A 15,402-nucleotide genomic window follows, 5' to 3' on the forward strand; every position below is an offset into this window, starting at 1 on the left:
CCCAATGATATATGATAGAGATTTGTAAATATTATTTGCTGCGTTTTGAAGAACGAAATTTAAGAACAAAACAACATATTCAAAATATTTACTTCAAAGCACAATGCCATATAGTGCAATTATAGTTTGTTTCTACCTGTTCCACAGTTGAAAGACACTTAGAAAACAGAAATAATACAAACATACTTAAAAAACAAAAATTGTTACTTTCTTTAAAAATTTGTAATAATAAATTAACATATATAATAATTAATGACAATCTAAAATCAAAATTCAAATTCAAATTTATTCTATTTATTTTACTCTCATATTAATTTTGTTGCAATAGATGCAATTTTCTAAAATTTTTAAATTGAATAAAACAATTGTAAAACATCAATAGCTTTGTGGTGACAATGAACAAATCATAGTACCTCACAAGCAGTTTTACAAAGCGTTTTAAAAAGTAGACCGTAAAATTTCGTTTTTTCTCGCTTGAGACGATAACAGAGCTTTCCAATTACTGTACATGTAAGTTAATTCGTATTCGATATAAAAACAGAAAACCAACTGAATATCACATTTACCGTTCTCAAGTATATTTACTCTTTTCATTGTCTTTTTATCGATCTATGATCATTTTTAGTAGAAACAACTTTCTTTATCGCCGCACCCGGACCATTGTCTTCAGCAACCCATATGAAGATATATAGTCAGATCTCATCTGAGAATTGATTTTGTTGATAAGATTATTTTCCGGCTATTGTTAAATCATCTGTGGCCAAAATTTAGTTTTTTATGATTTTGAATTTTAGCAAAACATTTCATCATTTAGATGATCTGTTAATGTTATTTATTTTAATTACTATTTTCAATGAGAAGATATGATAGTCTTAGTTATCTCAGTTTCATTTCGCAATCTCATAATCCAATACACAATACCATGAGCGAGAAAAACAAATTTGCAATCAATCGTATGAAGAAAGTGAATGAAATACTATTGAGACAGTGGATCATTAGTTCTTGTCATTGTCTTTAAATGAAATTCCATAAGATCGATATGTTATATGACACTGTATTATATAAGCTGTCTGCATAAGTTATGTGAATACAAAATTAAAAGAATTTGTTAGAGCACCATCAATGAACTGATTTTTTGCAGAATAACAATTCTATATAGAGTAAGTCTGGTTTTTTCAATCTTAGATTGGACGCATTCATAGTTGAAAAATAAAACAAATTAATTTATGTTCATTAAAAACTAAAATGTGTTACCTATAATTTGCATTTATATTTTTTTACATAATCCATAATCCATAGTCAAATATGATATCCATATTGTTAATTTTTAAGTTTATTAGCAGACTAATTCTTTTACGTTTTTTATTAGAGATGGTTGTTTTTCATGTGAACTTTAGCATTAAACCTTATATGTTGAACTTAAGAATAACTGTAAGTTTAATCACTCTGAATATTAAGTTAACTAAATGTAGCATATAGAGATAAAAGATAAATAGCACGTTTGTATCGAATATACCGCATGTTATTGTTCTAAATTTAATATAAATTACTGCAATATTTTTCTATTTTAAAGTGAATCACAAATGTAGTGAATTTGTTTCATGATTTGTGTTAGTTAAATTGTTATCATAATAATATTAGCAATGGTAACATATGTATGTATCTGTGCGCGAATTTGTTTGTAAAAATCTCAAATGATTAATTATTATTTAATCTATTTATCATTAATTATGATTATCTATTAATCAATCAATCAATAAATTGTTTATTATTTGTAGGAGTAAAAAAATCGTATTATTGTCATACAGAACTCCTTAAACCGTAATTTAAATTGGTAAAAGTTTTGAAATTTTCTGAAAACAGTGAAAAACTTTAATTATTGACCATTTTGATATTTTTGAAAAAAAATGGAACTTTGAAATTGAAACAGAATTTTTTATTGGTATTACGATTATACATTGGTACAAATTAAAAACCTTAATTCGTACTTAATTAAAATCTCTATATGATGTCTGATAATTTTATGCGCATATTTGCAATGATTATATTTGGCCGCCGAATGGCATTTTTTTTACTTTTTCTGTAGAGTCTCCGAAATCGGTGAACGTGCTTTTCCAAAAACTTGATTTGTTCTTCATATCGTCAATACAAAAATGTTTATTTGAATTATTCACATGGACGCTCCGTTCTCTCAAAAACCTAATTAACATTTTTGTCACTCTATGTCTTGTCCAAAAACTAATCAACACGTCTCCCTATCAATACGAATCGAATATTTTTTGAATCATTCAAATCGGTTAATCCGTGCTTTCGAAATCATCAATAAATATTTGTATCCTCTTGCACGCACACACACAAACATTCATTTTTTCTAAGGTATGCCAAAAATGTTCAAAAACCTTTGAAACGTAAAGATATATGTATAAACATTTTTATATTCGATTTTTTGCGATTACTATAACTACCCCTACCAAAATTAAACAGTTCTAAAGACGATCTATTTTAAAGATTTTTCTGATTAATTAACCTTCCGTAGGTAAGTTATGGTCATCGCAAAAAATCGAAAATGGAAATTTTTATATATCATTACGTTTCAAAGATTACTGAATATTTTGCCATTCCTTAAAAAAATGGATGTATGTGTGTGTGTGTGCGGATACAAATTTTTGTTGACGATTTCGGGAACACCGATCAACTGATTTGGATAATTCAAAAAAACATTCGATTCGTATTGATAAGGAGACGTGCTGATTACAGTAATAGTATAATATTACAGTAATGGCATGAGCAGGTATAGCCGTTTTGAAGATACGGGGCAAAACGTGCCAAAAACAGTAACTCAGTTTTTAAGAGAGAAGAGCGTCCGATTTTAATAATTCACAAAGCATTTTACTTGTATTGACATGATAAAGAACTAATTAAATTTTTGAGAATGCAGGTCCGGCGGTTAAAAAAATGTCATTTGGCGGTCAAAAATGTTTATAGGACATATGTACATCAAATTATCAGATATTTTATAGAGATTTTAATAATGTATACAAATTTTATGTAATTTTCTATTTTTGGGTTCCATACCAAGATTTTCATTCATGGTACGGAAAGTTCCAACAATTTGCCTTAATACACGATGCCACGCACCCCACTAGTTTAAAATTTTCCATTTCCCCATGTGAAATAAAAACAAGTGTAAATAGTATTAGACATTAGAGAGTCTCATGACGTGACTGCGCAAGAAACGTAACTGTAAATTTATCACAAACGCTCCGCAGACACATCACCATCAGCGTCCATCTCTACAAGCAAAACATATTCTAGGAATGGTTATCGTACACGGCAAAGAGAGTATATAGTAGTAGTCTGCGTGACCTCGTCATTGTCGTTTCCTCGCGGGACCGAGTGTCATTGTTATGCGATCCGTGAACGCGTTCGCCTATTTCTATGTATAGTAGTGTAACACGCGACAAGTGCACGTAATATGCATACCTGGAGTCAACACCCGGAACAATTTACATAACCGAATTAGAAGCGAAGCTATCACCTGTTGACTTAGTTATTGTTTAAGTGCTGTGCCGTATTTGGAAGTAACGAGGTTGAAACTAAATAGAATTCTAGAGCGGAATTCAGGTACTGAACGATAATAGTATGAAAACTGGTTAATTTTTGCATTTAGAAATTGTTTATGCATATAACATATATACATGTAGGTATAAATAATACTAAACAATTAAAAAATCATCATTTTAACGATACAATATCATTTTAAAAATTTAATATTTGGTTCATGATTTTTGGCGAAAACCTTAACGAGGTTGAAATTAAATAGAATTCTAGTGCGGAATTCAGGTGCCGAACAATAACAATATGGAAACTAGTTTTTTGTCACATTTAGAAATTGTTTATTCATACATACTAGTATAAATGGGCCAGCGGTGGCGATATCGGTTAGAGCAACTAGTCCCAGGTTCGCCGGTTCGATTCCCGCTACCGCCGTAGCCCGACATAAGGCAGCTTTGATGTCAAATTTCCATTTGGGGTTATAGATCACAATATAATTCCAAGTGGAAATTGTCCTTTGTGGACATAGCTGCAACATCCAATCACATGTTAACTATTAGACGTAAGAGCTAATATCAAAAATATCCCACACATAAGAGAATGGTAAATCGATCGATTGCCTCTCATGAAATAAGTAGTCATAAGTCTTAACCAACTGCCTATAAGAGTTCTGATTGCTGTTCAAACAATTACAAAAAAATACTAGTATAAATAATATTATAAAATTAAATAAATTATTGCTATATTAGCAACTACACAATATCCCATAAAGGTTGACGTGTGCTAACTATCTAAATACTTTTGATGTAATAGATAATTATGCATTTTGCGGAATAGTTTCTACAAAACTAAACGGTGAAGTCTGGCCGATAATTAAGGTGATAATTAAGACTAATCAACACGGTTCCCCCGACTGACACTTTTTGAACGGTTTTTAAATCTTTAGAATTGGTTAAGGATTTTTGGCAAAAACGTGGGCAAAAAATATTGTTATTTTCTGTGAATTGTGAAGAAACGGCTTGGCCGTTCTTTGAGCAAAAGTGTGCAACTTTTTATCAAGTTTTATCGAACGGCTTCTGAATTTTTAGAATTGATGTAGATATTTTAGAAAAGTCGGCAAATTTTGCCTCACATACCTGCCACACTGGTACAGCATACATGAGAACATATATTTATTCCATTTTTGGTGACAAACGATTCAGAAGGACCCGACCATCAAATCGGAAGGTCTAAAAAAAGATAAGCTTCTTCGGGATATTAATGATAAATTGAAAAATATAAAATTGCTTGCTAATTAAAATTATATTTATTCGTATTTGCAATACATTGAATTTTTACATGAGAATCCAACGTATTGTTATAGTGCTAAAATAATTGCAAATGTATATATATTATCTATTTTTAAATTACATAATTAATAAATGTTAAATATATTTTGATATTGATATGAATTCTAATTCTAATGGGATTGTTAAGTTATTTTAATCATTTCTAATTACAAAAAATATATGTTGAAAAGCATTTCAACAAAGAGGATATGCATTTTCGAACAAAGGATATTATTAAAATAATATATTTTTTTACAGAAGTTAGTAATGCGTCATTATTCATTGATTTATTTAATATAGAATTACAAAACGTCAAAAAAGTTTAAGTATATTTTTAAAATCTATAAACGATATTATGGGGTCAATTCTCGTACAAAATAAAAATGTTATTCTATAATTGGGGTCTATAATTGTCATACGATGAGTTGGTAGTCAAAACAGTAAAAAATCTAGGTTTTTGCTGTGCGATTGAGAGTTTTGCACATAAAACCTAACCTCCAAAAAGTACAATCGTCAAAATATTAACTTTGGTTAGACTTGTCTTATGTGTTATTAAAAGACAACAGAAAGTTGCACTTTCTGTTCTAAAATTGTTACTTGACATTTTGAGGTTAGACTAAAGAAAAAGATTTAGAGTAAAACGCTTGATCGCACAAAGCAACAGTAATGACATACCATTTTGACAGTTCGATTTTTAATAGCACCTCATTCGATTATGGACCCGTAAAATAAAATTTGTAATTTATCCGTGATTTTGTTTTCTATATTAGTAAATATCGTGATACTATCTGATAGACATACAGATACAATTCCAATATGTAAAAATTATCATCTAACGGTTGATTATTAATTATCTGAATTCCTTCTACTTCCATGAGTTTTTAGAATTTGTTGATAAATAAAAAAAAAATTGAATGCATTTAAAAGCGAAGCATTTCAAATGGCAATAACATATGAATCATGAGTGTCGGCAATAATTATTGCAAGGAAACTATTATCATCGAATGCCATAGGTAATGATAAAAACGCAGCCGGTGTCTTGCCGTCTGTGACGAATCAACTGTAAATTGTGATCGGAAGCATTTGCTATCATTGATTTACAACGATACGCGATGTTACAATGTTAAGTTCATTACAGAGTTATGTCATTTGAAATATCAATATCTCTATGCTGTTGCGGCTATTATGATACTGTAACAAATTGATCAACGATCATGGCATTCTATAGTTCAACCACCTGGACAAAATTTTGATGATCTTATTAATTGATATTGAGAAGAGCATTGGAATCACAGTGCAATGAGCATAATATAAGCGAAATGAACATATGCATTAATAATTGAATATGTTTTAGAACATTTCTGGCCTTGCATGATAATATTTAATCGATATGTTTTGTCTTAAGTATTGGACTTATCATAATTACACTTTTTATGTTGAGGAACAAAGAATAATAGCGTAGAAAAAATTATAAATATACAAATAACAATGGTCTCATTTATAGTTCTGGTCATACTATATAGAAATCTTCTGCTCATAAGATGCCCCCATACTTATTATATGAATACCTCTTTATAATGAACTGTAATAGTTTGTTATATTAATTATACTTATTATATTAATGCATAAAGTTAGTTTTATTATAGGAAAATTATTCGATTAAAAATGTATGTCAAAATTCGAAGTAATTCAAGTTTTAATGATATTATAATGCACTTTCTCTCTTTATATTAAACTGTAATAGTTTAAATATTATTGCACAAATTAAGTTTGATTTTAAGAAATTCGATTAAAAATTAATGTCTAAATTTAAAATAACTCTATTCTTAAGAATATAGGTATACTATTATAAATATTTTACTATTGCATTTTTATTTATATATGGTTTACATGCATATTGATTGGTTTATACTAGTAAATGTGTAAGAAAAACTCATTCATAAATCTTGAATTCATTATTAATGTGAAATTTTCATCAGTTTTTAATAGACATAAATTCTTTCTGCTATTAATTTCAATTGAATAGTTTGTTGTGAGTAAACTCTTTTATTCCATTTTACCATAAATCAAAATCTTGATCAAGTTACAATTTAAAATCAATCAAAAAGAGAATGAATTATATATATATATATATATATATATATATATATATATATATACATATATACATATATATATATATATATATATATATATATATATATATATATCCAATCAAATCAATGCTGTTTTCAAAATTATAAATTATATTTAATTGAGATTTATCTTTAGTTATTGAAAATTAATTTTATGTTTTCATTTATTTCAGATTTTACCGTTTGAGCGCCTTTATCGTTAATTGTAAGTATCAAATTAATTATTTAGTTTATAACTGTTAATTCATTTTTTTGAATTTCTGGTTTTATGAATTTCTTCACTATTTGTTAAGCAATATCATTATATTCTTCAATTAAAGAATTTATTCCCACTTACTAATTTCTTTAAGGATATAATCAAAACCAAATAATTATTATGAACAATAACTTTCATCAAACTTTCAGATGCAATATTTTAATCTGTCTTCGATGAAAATGTTATATTAAAAAACCGAACATGAAAAATAGACCGAAATTGTGCCAATAGCTTTAAATCTTTAACTTATAAAACTTTAAACCTTATTAACTTTTCATAATATGTTTATCCATAAAACATTCTATGTGAAAAATATAAAATAACTAAACCTTTAAATTAAACATGAATTCAGAGAAACTGGGCTTGGTCAAAAATAATCACTTAAATTGAATCAATACGAAATGCCGAAAAAACAGTAATATTTCAATTTATAGCTACACATAGAGAACATACAAACAAAGAAAACTGTTTCTGTAAAATATCAATTTTGTTTTTATTTGTAAGAGTTTCATGGGGTTCTAAAAATAGCATAATGGAGTAATATTTTCACGGAGGGAAGTCGAAGGTATAATTGTTGTCTTATTTTGATTCACTATTTACCAGCTTTGAATTCCTAATATTTCTAATATCTATTACAATATTCATATACATAAAATGGCAATTAATTATATAATTTTCAATATATCAACACTCTCAAATAACACTTACTCGTAATTGCGTGCTTGAGTTGGCACAAAGAAGCGTGTTGACACGCTGCTAAAACACCATTGATCCAATTCATGTAATCATATTATACATTCTACCGTTAATGAGATAATAAAATATTAAATTAATGATTAAGAGGATATGGTGCATCTTTCCGCAATAACGATTTCGGGTGCACTTTGGGCCTTAATGTTCATAAAGCAATAAAATGATGCCACATGCACTTGCATTACAACAAATGGGCGGATTCGAGATTTCATCACCGCGCTGGTCCACTGAATATTGCGATAATTTGCACGATATTGATGGACGAAATGAGAACAATATAAATAATCTGAGTAAAAAAAGTTCATTTACCAAGTTCTGAATGAATACTTATTTGCTGAAATAAAAACATGTTTTAATGGTGTAATATAATGCGCACGTTGTGAAATTAGTCTTCTTGCTCTTGTTTTCATGTTCTTTTCTCATAAGTTGGTAATAGCATAAAATGAAATTTTTTACTCATGTATGAAAATTATATGAGGATCAAGAATATTAAATTTAAATTATAATGGTGCGCACTTGCCGCTTGAGATATTTGCACAGAAAAGTGCTGTCATGTTTCCGTGCATGTATTCATTTGTATATTTGTTGTGATGAACATTATAATAAATATTTTATTCAAGTAAAGATTTACTAAATATCATAGTTACGTTAGTATTTGAAGGATTTAATTTTTTTGTATCGACTTCAAACAAATAGTTCTTCATTATATACAATTTTAATTTGTACGTTATTGTTAAAAATTCAATTCAACTTGAAAGTTTATTATTTTTTCAAATTGTATTTTATTGCAGAATTTGGTTATTTTGAAGTTGACTTTGTCAATACCGCGCACAGTGCTATAATTCAGAATAATTTTAAATTTTAGTAGCCCTGATTAAATTTTAGTCTTCACTCACAAATGTTTCAACTATATGCACGCGTACCTTTACTTTTAATTTTTCAAAACTTTAATTTTTATATTTAAACCACTTCTCACAGGCCTATAATACTTGGAAGTGTTCGGTTTGACTATCGATCATGTGAAGTTTCATCAAAATCTCAGAAAAGTAAACCTGAGGTTCTCTCCTCGTCAAAAATATAACAAATACATTGATGCAATGTGAAATTTTAAATTTTATGTTTAAATGAGATTGAACTTAAATAGACAAGAATAATAAAGTCAAATTAGAATTTATAATACGGCTAATTTATGTTTATTTAATTATCGATCAATTTAAACTGAAGTTCTTAAAATAGATTGGCTGGTAGTTTTCCACCAAAATTCGGACGTAAATAATATTCTTCGACTCAATATGGTGATCTACAAGAATACTTGCGCCAATGTTTCACACATTTCGCGCCAACATTTATGTTAAACAAATAAATTAGAATACTGATGGTGAGAATCACACGCATTAACGGTAAATGGTAAAACGCGGGCGGCTCGAACTCCTCTCTCGCCCAACTCGGTAACGGCAAATTTCATACGATTGCGATAATATTCCAAACCAAAAGATTCACATAAATTTTTGGACTATGGTCACGGGAACGCGAGCATAAAACCGAAACGACTCTTCACCGTTAGTTTTAAAACAAAATCATTCGTTTTGTGCAGAGTAATTACGCAATTTGTATTAGTACTACCATTGGATTTCTGCAGCTCTGTGAACAATGTGCGCTATCGGATTCTACAATGGAGTATAAAATAAAGCATAAGAAGACAATCATTTCGAAATGAGTTTTTGATATGTTCCACGGAGTGCCAGCAGATACAATACTCTGAAATTATAGCTCAATTAAACTTTTGTTTTGTCTTCCTTCAAATGTATCTATTTACGTTATGCGGCCGCGGAAGAGAGTGCCCGGAGGGAAAAACAACGCATAATACAGTTAATCCCTCTTATATTATCATTATTTGATAGCTCAGCAATAATTTCAAACCTTTTATACGGCTTATGAGCTTTCTGCATTGCAATGATTACGGTTACAGCCGTTGTTTTAGATATAGATTGATAAATAACATACATTACGGCCGATAGTATTAATATATTCGCATGGATGAAACATAATCATTAGTGTTGATAGAAAAAGTAAAACAAAAAAGGTAAAATGCCGTATTTTTCGTTTTCTCCATGTTTTATGATAATTTGCACACATTGGCACATGTTCAGCAAAAAAGTATGTAAGTGCAATCGCGAACGGATTTCACTTTTGTCCACGTTTTCTGCAAAAACATCGTAACTGATTTTAAAAAATAGACTCTTAATGAGAATTTTTTTGAAAAGAAAAAAATTTAATAATGCAGAAAATTCCTGGTTTGGTTTTATCAATTCTTGATAAATAATAGAAATTATAGCACTTATTTAAATTAACCCTTTCCACTCGGATGCCGCCGCTCTGGCGGCAAAATTCATGAAAATCCCGGAATTAGGGAGTGGAAAGGATTAATAAGTGCTACGTTTTTTATATATAGGTAATGTGCTATTATAATGAAATTATAATTGTTATATAAATAGATGTTCATGTGAGGTTTCTAAAATGAATGCGTATATTTTGAGAAATAGAACTTGGGCGATTCGAAATTATTATAATTGTTTCTTCAACATAAAACAAAAATAATTTTTCAACAAATACTTTAAATTATTGTTAATCGATTGAAAGGAACGATTTGGCTTTATATCTGAAAATAGTACATCATCAATAAAACACAAAATGTTAACCATTTCGTCCATAATGGACTTAGATTTTTTAATTGTGTATGTCTCATAATTCTTTTGGAAAACCTAAAATTGTTAAATTAGCAGATCACTTATAGCCGTTTTACACTTCAGTCATTCAGCTACATAACAAAGCCAATTCTGAAAAATACTAATTCTACAAGTAAAAGAGTGAGTCAAGTTTATTAATCGGCCGCGAAAGCATAGAACAATCAACCCCACACTCAAAACTAAATATATAAAACTTTGATTAAACAATTTTTTAAATTACAAGTTATTTTTTCATTCCTTCAATTGCGTCTAAAAGCCTCCATAGAAGACACCAGCAAGCCTAATCGTTGCGTTCCTATACAATAGCTCAGATTTCATTGCGCTCCAGGTGCAGTGAACAATATTACCTTTTGGTCGCTCTCAAACAAAGCAAATACTGCCGAGATCTTAATTAACACGACATAGAAACATTTTCACGGCAGATCAGGCGGGTGCAATGTCTTTTGCATTCAGGCGTCACTTAATATTCGTGAGATCTTTCATCAAGGCGAAAGATTTTTCTGGAGTCGAGTCGAGATCATTCAAGAGCGCTATATTTATTGTTGCAATATTCACATTGCTATGCAATCTGTTCTACAGTTATTTCACTGTTACTTTGGTAACACTTCATTATGTCCAACGTAATTGATATGCATGTCAATTATTTAATTGTTTGGCAATAATAAATACATTGTTCCACCAGTTCCTCTACAATACAAGATACATTCTTCAGTTTTTACCTTATATTCACGCTAATGTAAAGTAAGGAATATTATGCATGAGAAAGTAGAGCAGAAAATTTCTTATTTAAAGTATTATATTGAGACATTAGAATACTCTTATGGTTGATAATTATAATGTAAACATTATACACAATCGACGACTAAAGATTCTTAACAACGAATAAAATAAATGTAGAACTTACAAGGAGAACCCGCTCGTTACTCGTCTGGGATTCTGATGAAACTGGACATAATGGTAAATATTATGCTGAAATTTAACAGTGTAAAATATCATAGGATTATGAAAAGCGGTTTAATTATACAAACTGATTAAAGTCTCATGTCTCATAAGTGCGGCAGCATGGCCTAATGACGAAATTCTCATATTTGCGTCTTATGCTCTGGGTTTAAACCTCGCTCCAGATTTTAATTTTTTGTTATTGTTATTTAAAATTGCATGAGTAAATAATATTAAAATTAATTATTATATTATATTTATTTTTATATTTTTAATGTTTTTGTTCTCTTAACGAGTCGACTTTCAATAAAAAAATTGATTGCAAAATATGACAAATAACTAAACAAAGTTAAATAGAATAAATTATGATAAAAAATGTGTAATTAATAATAACTATGAAAAATAATAATTATAATAAAGACCAATATGATAAAATCTCAATAATTATATAAATCGTCAAATAGTATAGATTATTAATTAAAAATAGTTTTGAATGTGACTAAATGACCTACAATGCAATAAAAAAAAGTTTTATTTGAAATATCGAGCTCAAACACACGTTATAATTTCTGAATACAATTTTTATTGCACTGTTAAAAATTTTCAGAAGTCAAATCCCGTTCTATATCAATAAAATCTATTGCATTTATTGTTTGTGTTTGACTTTTTTACGACTATCAAATTACATACTCTCAACTAATAACTCATGTTTAGAACGAAGTTAAATCATAAATTTACTTCAAGCTACAGTAAGTGCTTATTGCGATTGTAAGATTAATCAATTTGCAAGGCATTTCTCGTAACATGAATTGCAATGAATTTTGCAATCTTTAATGTGACAGATAATAAATGTCAATTTTACCAGAGAACTTTTATAGCGATCATTGCTCCGGAAACGGTTAAAACCGGTCGAAATTTTACATCTTCACCTTCATAAAAAACCTGATCGTTTTAATATTTTATAGCTAACGTTATTTGGCGTTCAATACCGGTACAGAATAATATAGTTAATTTTAAAAGAAAGTTTTAAAATTGTAAAGGTCAATGTTGAAATTGAAAAGGCTGAAACAACTGCAAACATTTTGCATAACAAGTATATGAGCTAATTTTTTATATAAGTTAATATAATTGAAGAAGTAGAGAAATACCAGTATATATACTATAATTACTAAATTACTATAATAATTGGCAAAAATCGATATGTTTAAATATTTAGGCTAATTTTTGCTTTAAACTCGCTCGATTTTTATGGAATAGTAGTTTTCAAGCTTGTAGTTGATTTTATTTTACATAGTAGTATTGTCTAATTTAACTCGTGTTTTAAATTATTTATTGAAAAATTGAGGACTGCTTTACAAGAAAACAGATAATGATTAAATCAATATGTACAATATATGAAATATGAAGTAACAATGTAATTATAAATGACAAACAGAGTTGTTTTCTTTTAAAATTGTTAAAATTGTTTGAGCACTTGTACTCTATAAAACGAATAAAGCAATTATAAAACAAATTATTATAGTTGCAAAGATAAAAAGGTTAGTTATTAAACATTTATAGAGAAGTTTTAGTCAGTGCGACAATTTTTGATTAAACTTTAAATTATGATGCATAATTGTTCCAAATTTTATATCATTATTCTGATTGGTTTATACCAAACTTTGAAAATATAATTAAACTGTGTTTTTTGGGTATAGTTGTATTGAACAAAAGGCGTGAGAGGTATTTTATAAATAAAGAAGTAGATAAGTATATTTTATGAAATAATATATAATCACAAATCAGCGGTTTATATTAAATCAACGTTTTAAAAATTCTGTGAAAAATTTTATTCTTCAGTAAGATACTTTGCCATAAAGGAGTAATGTTGATAGGGTCAAAAGTAATATAAATTCAAAGAAATATAGTACTTTGTACAATAGTATTAGACAAAGACAATTTATTAGACAAAGACAAATTAATTATAGAAAACAATAATTGTTTGTGGTTTTTGTAATATTTTTGCCACATAATAAATATTATTTAGATTAAAGTAATAATTAAGTGAATTTATTATAGTTTAAATAATTGTTTTGTTATCTTCAAATGAAGATAGATATTCATGTTGTAAATTTATAGATTGTATTTTTTTTTTTCATATTAAATGTAATAAAAATCATATAAAACAAAAAAATACAAAACATTATGTTAAGAATTCGAGATATAATTTGACTTCCAAATTCTTTTTCCACAATTGCTCATAGTTAACAAAGAAAACTCACGCAGTGTCCACCTGATATATACCCACTAATCATTACAGCTAATATGATATTCAAATAATACAAAATTATTGACAAGCATGAGTAATGAATTGTGAAAAGTCATTAACATCTAAATTTTTATCCATTGTGTACATAACTTGGCTAAGATTACAGAAGAGATCATCGCGCAATAAGAGATATAACGGCTGTACGTTCGCATTTTTTCTTCAATTTCTTTATTGTTCTCCGTGACAAATTGAAACTATATTCTTTTCGATACGGTTCTAGTGTTCAAAGAAACATCTCACAAAGCGCTCAGACCGCGAAGCATTAAAATAACATATTTTATTTGGGTCAATGCGAGTTGGTAGGCCTCAGGTGAAATGCAAGTCGCATAAACTTTTTTCAAAAAATTCTTGAAAATAACTTTAATATGGTAGTTACATATAAGACGAGATGACGACTGAGTAAATTATATACGCACCAATACATAAACATGTACATTTTGCATTTCTGTCCTGAGAGCAGATTGAATAGTTGAGATAATAACTCCATCCACATTGCTTATAAAAGAAACAATAGAAAGAATTTGTACTGGAAAAAAAATTGTTAAATATTATTATACTCATAAACTTACTAATATAATTGAGGTAAAACATAGCAAATAACATTCAAAATATAACCAATATACAAATCTATATTTTAGTTTGCAATCTGTGAAGAATAGATACTTTCCTTCATATAATTTATTTCATTTTATGCATTGATTTTGGAAATATTCGAAAATATTTTTTTATGATTCTGTTCAGAAGATTTCAGGGACAAAAGAACATAATCGATATATATATATATATATATATATATATATATATATAAGAAACATAATCTGTAAAGAAGTGAAAATGTAATAAAAGTTGTAGTTTTGTTATTAACTTCCCGTAGGGCAAGTTATAGTAATCGCAAAAAAATCGAAAATGAAAATTTTTATATCTCTTTACGTTTCAGAGGTTTCTGAACATTTTGGCATACCTTAGAAAAATGGATGTATGTGTGTGTGCGGATACAAATTTTCGTCGACGATTTCGGGAACACGGTTCAACCGATTTCAATTATTCACAAAAACATTCGATTCCTATTAATAAGGTCTGATTAGTTTTGGCGTAGGCAGGTCTAGCTGTTTCGAAGATACAGGGCAAGAAGAGCCAAAAACAGTAACTCAGTTTTTAAGAAAACAGAGAGTCCGATTTAAATAATTCACAAAACATTTTACTTTGACAAGATGTATTGACAGGTCTAGCGGTTATGGATGAACAACTGATCAAATTTTTGGGAAGGCAGGTCTAGCGGTTATGGACTCTCTTGAAAATCATAGAAAAATGTTTTGGATGTTTATTGGACTTATGTACATCAAATTATCAGATATTTTAAAGAGATTTTAATAATGTGTGC

Source organism: Ctenocephalides felis, unplaced genomic scaffold (assembly GCF_003426905.1).
Source record: "Ctenocephalides felis isolate EL2017-DRISC unplaced genomic scaffold, ASM342690v1 CF-g0.4_SCAFFOLD_03571, whole genome shotgun sequence".
Classification (NCBI taxonomy): Eukaryota; Metazoa; Arthropoda; class Insecta; order Siphonaptera; family Pulicidae; genus Ctenocephalides; species Ctenocephalides felis.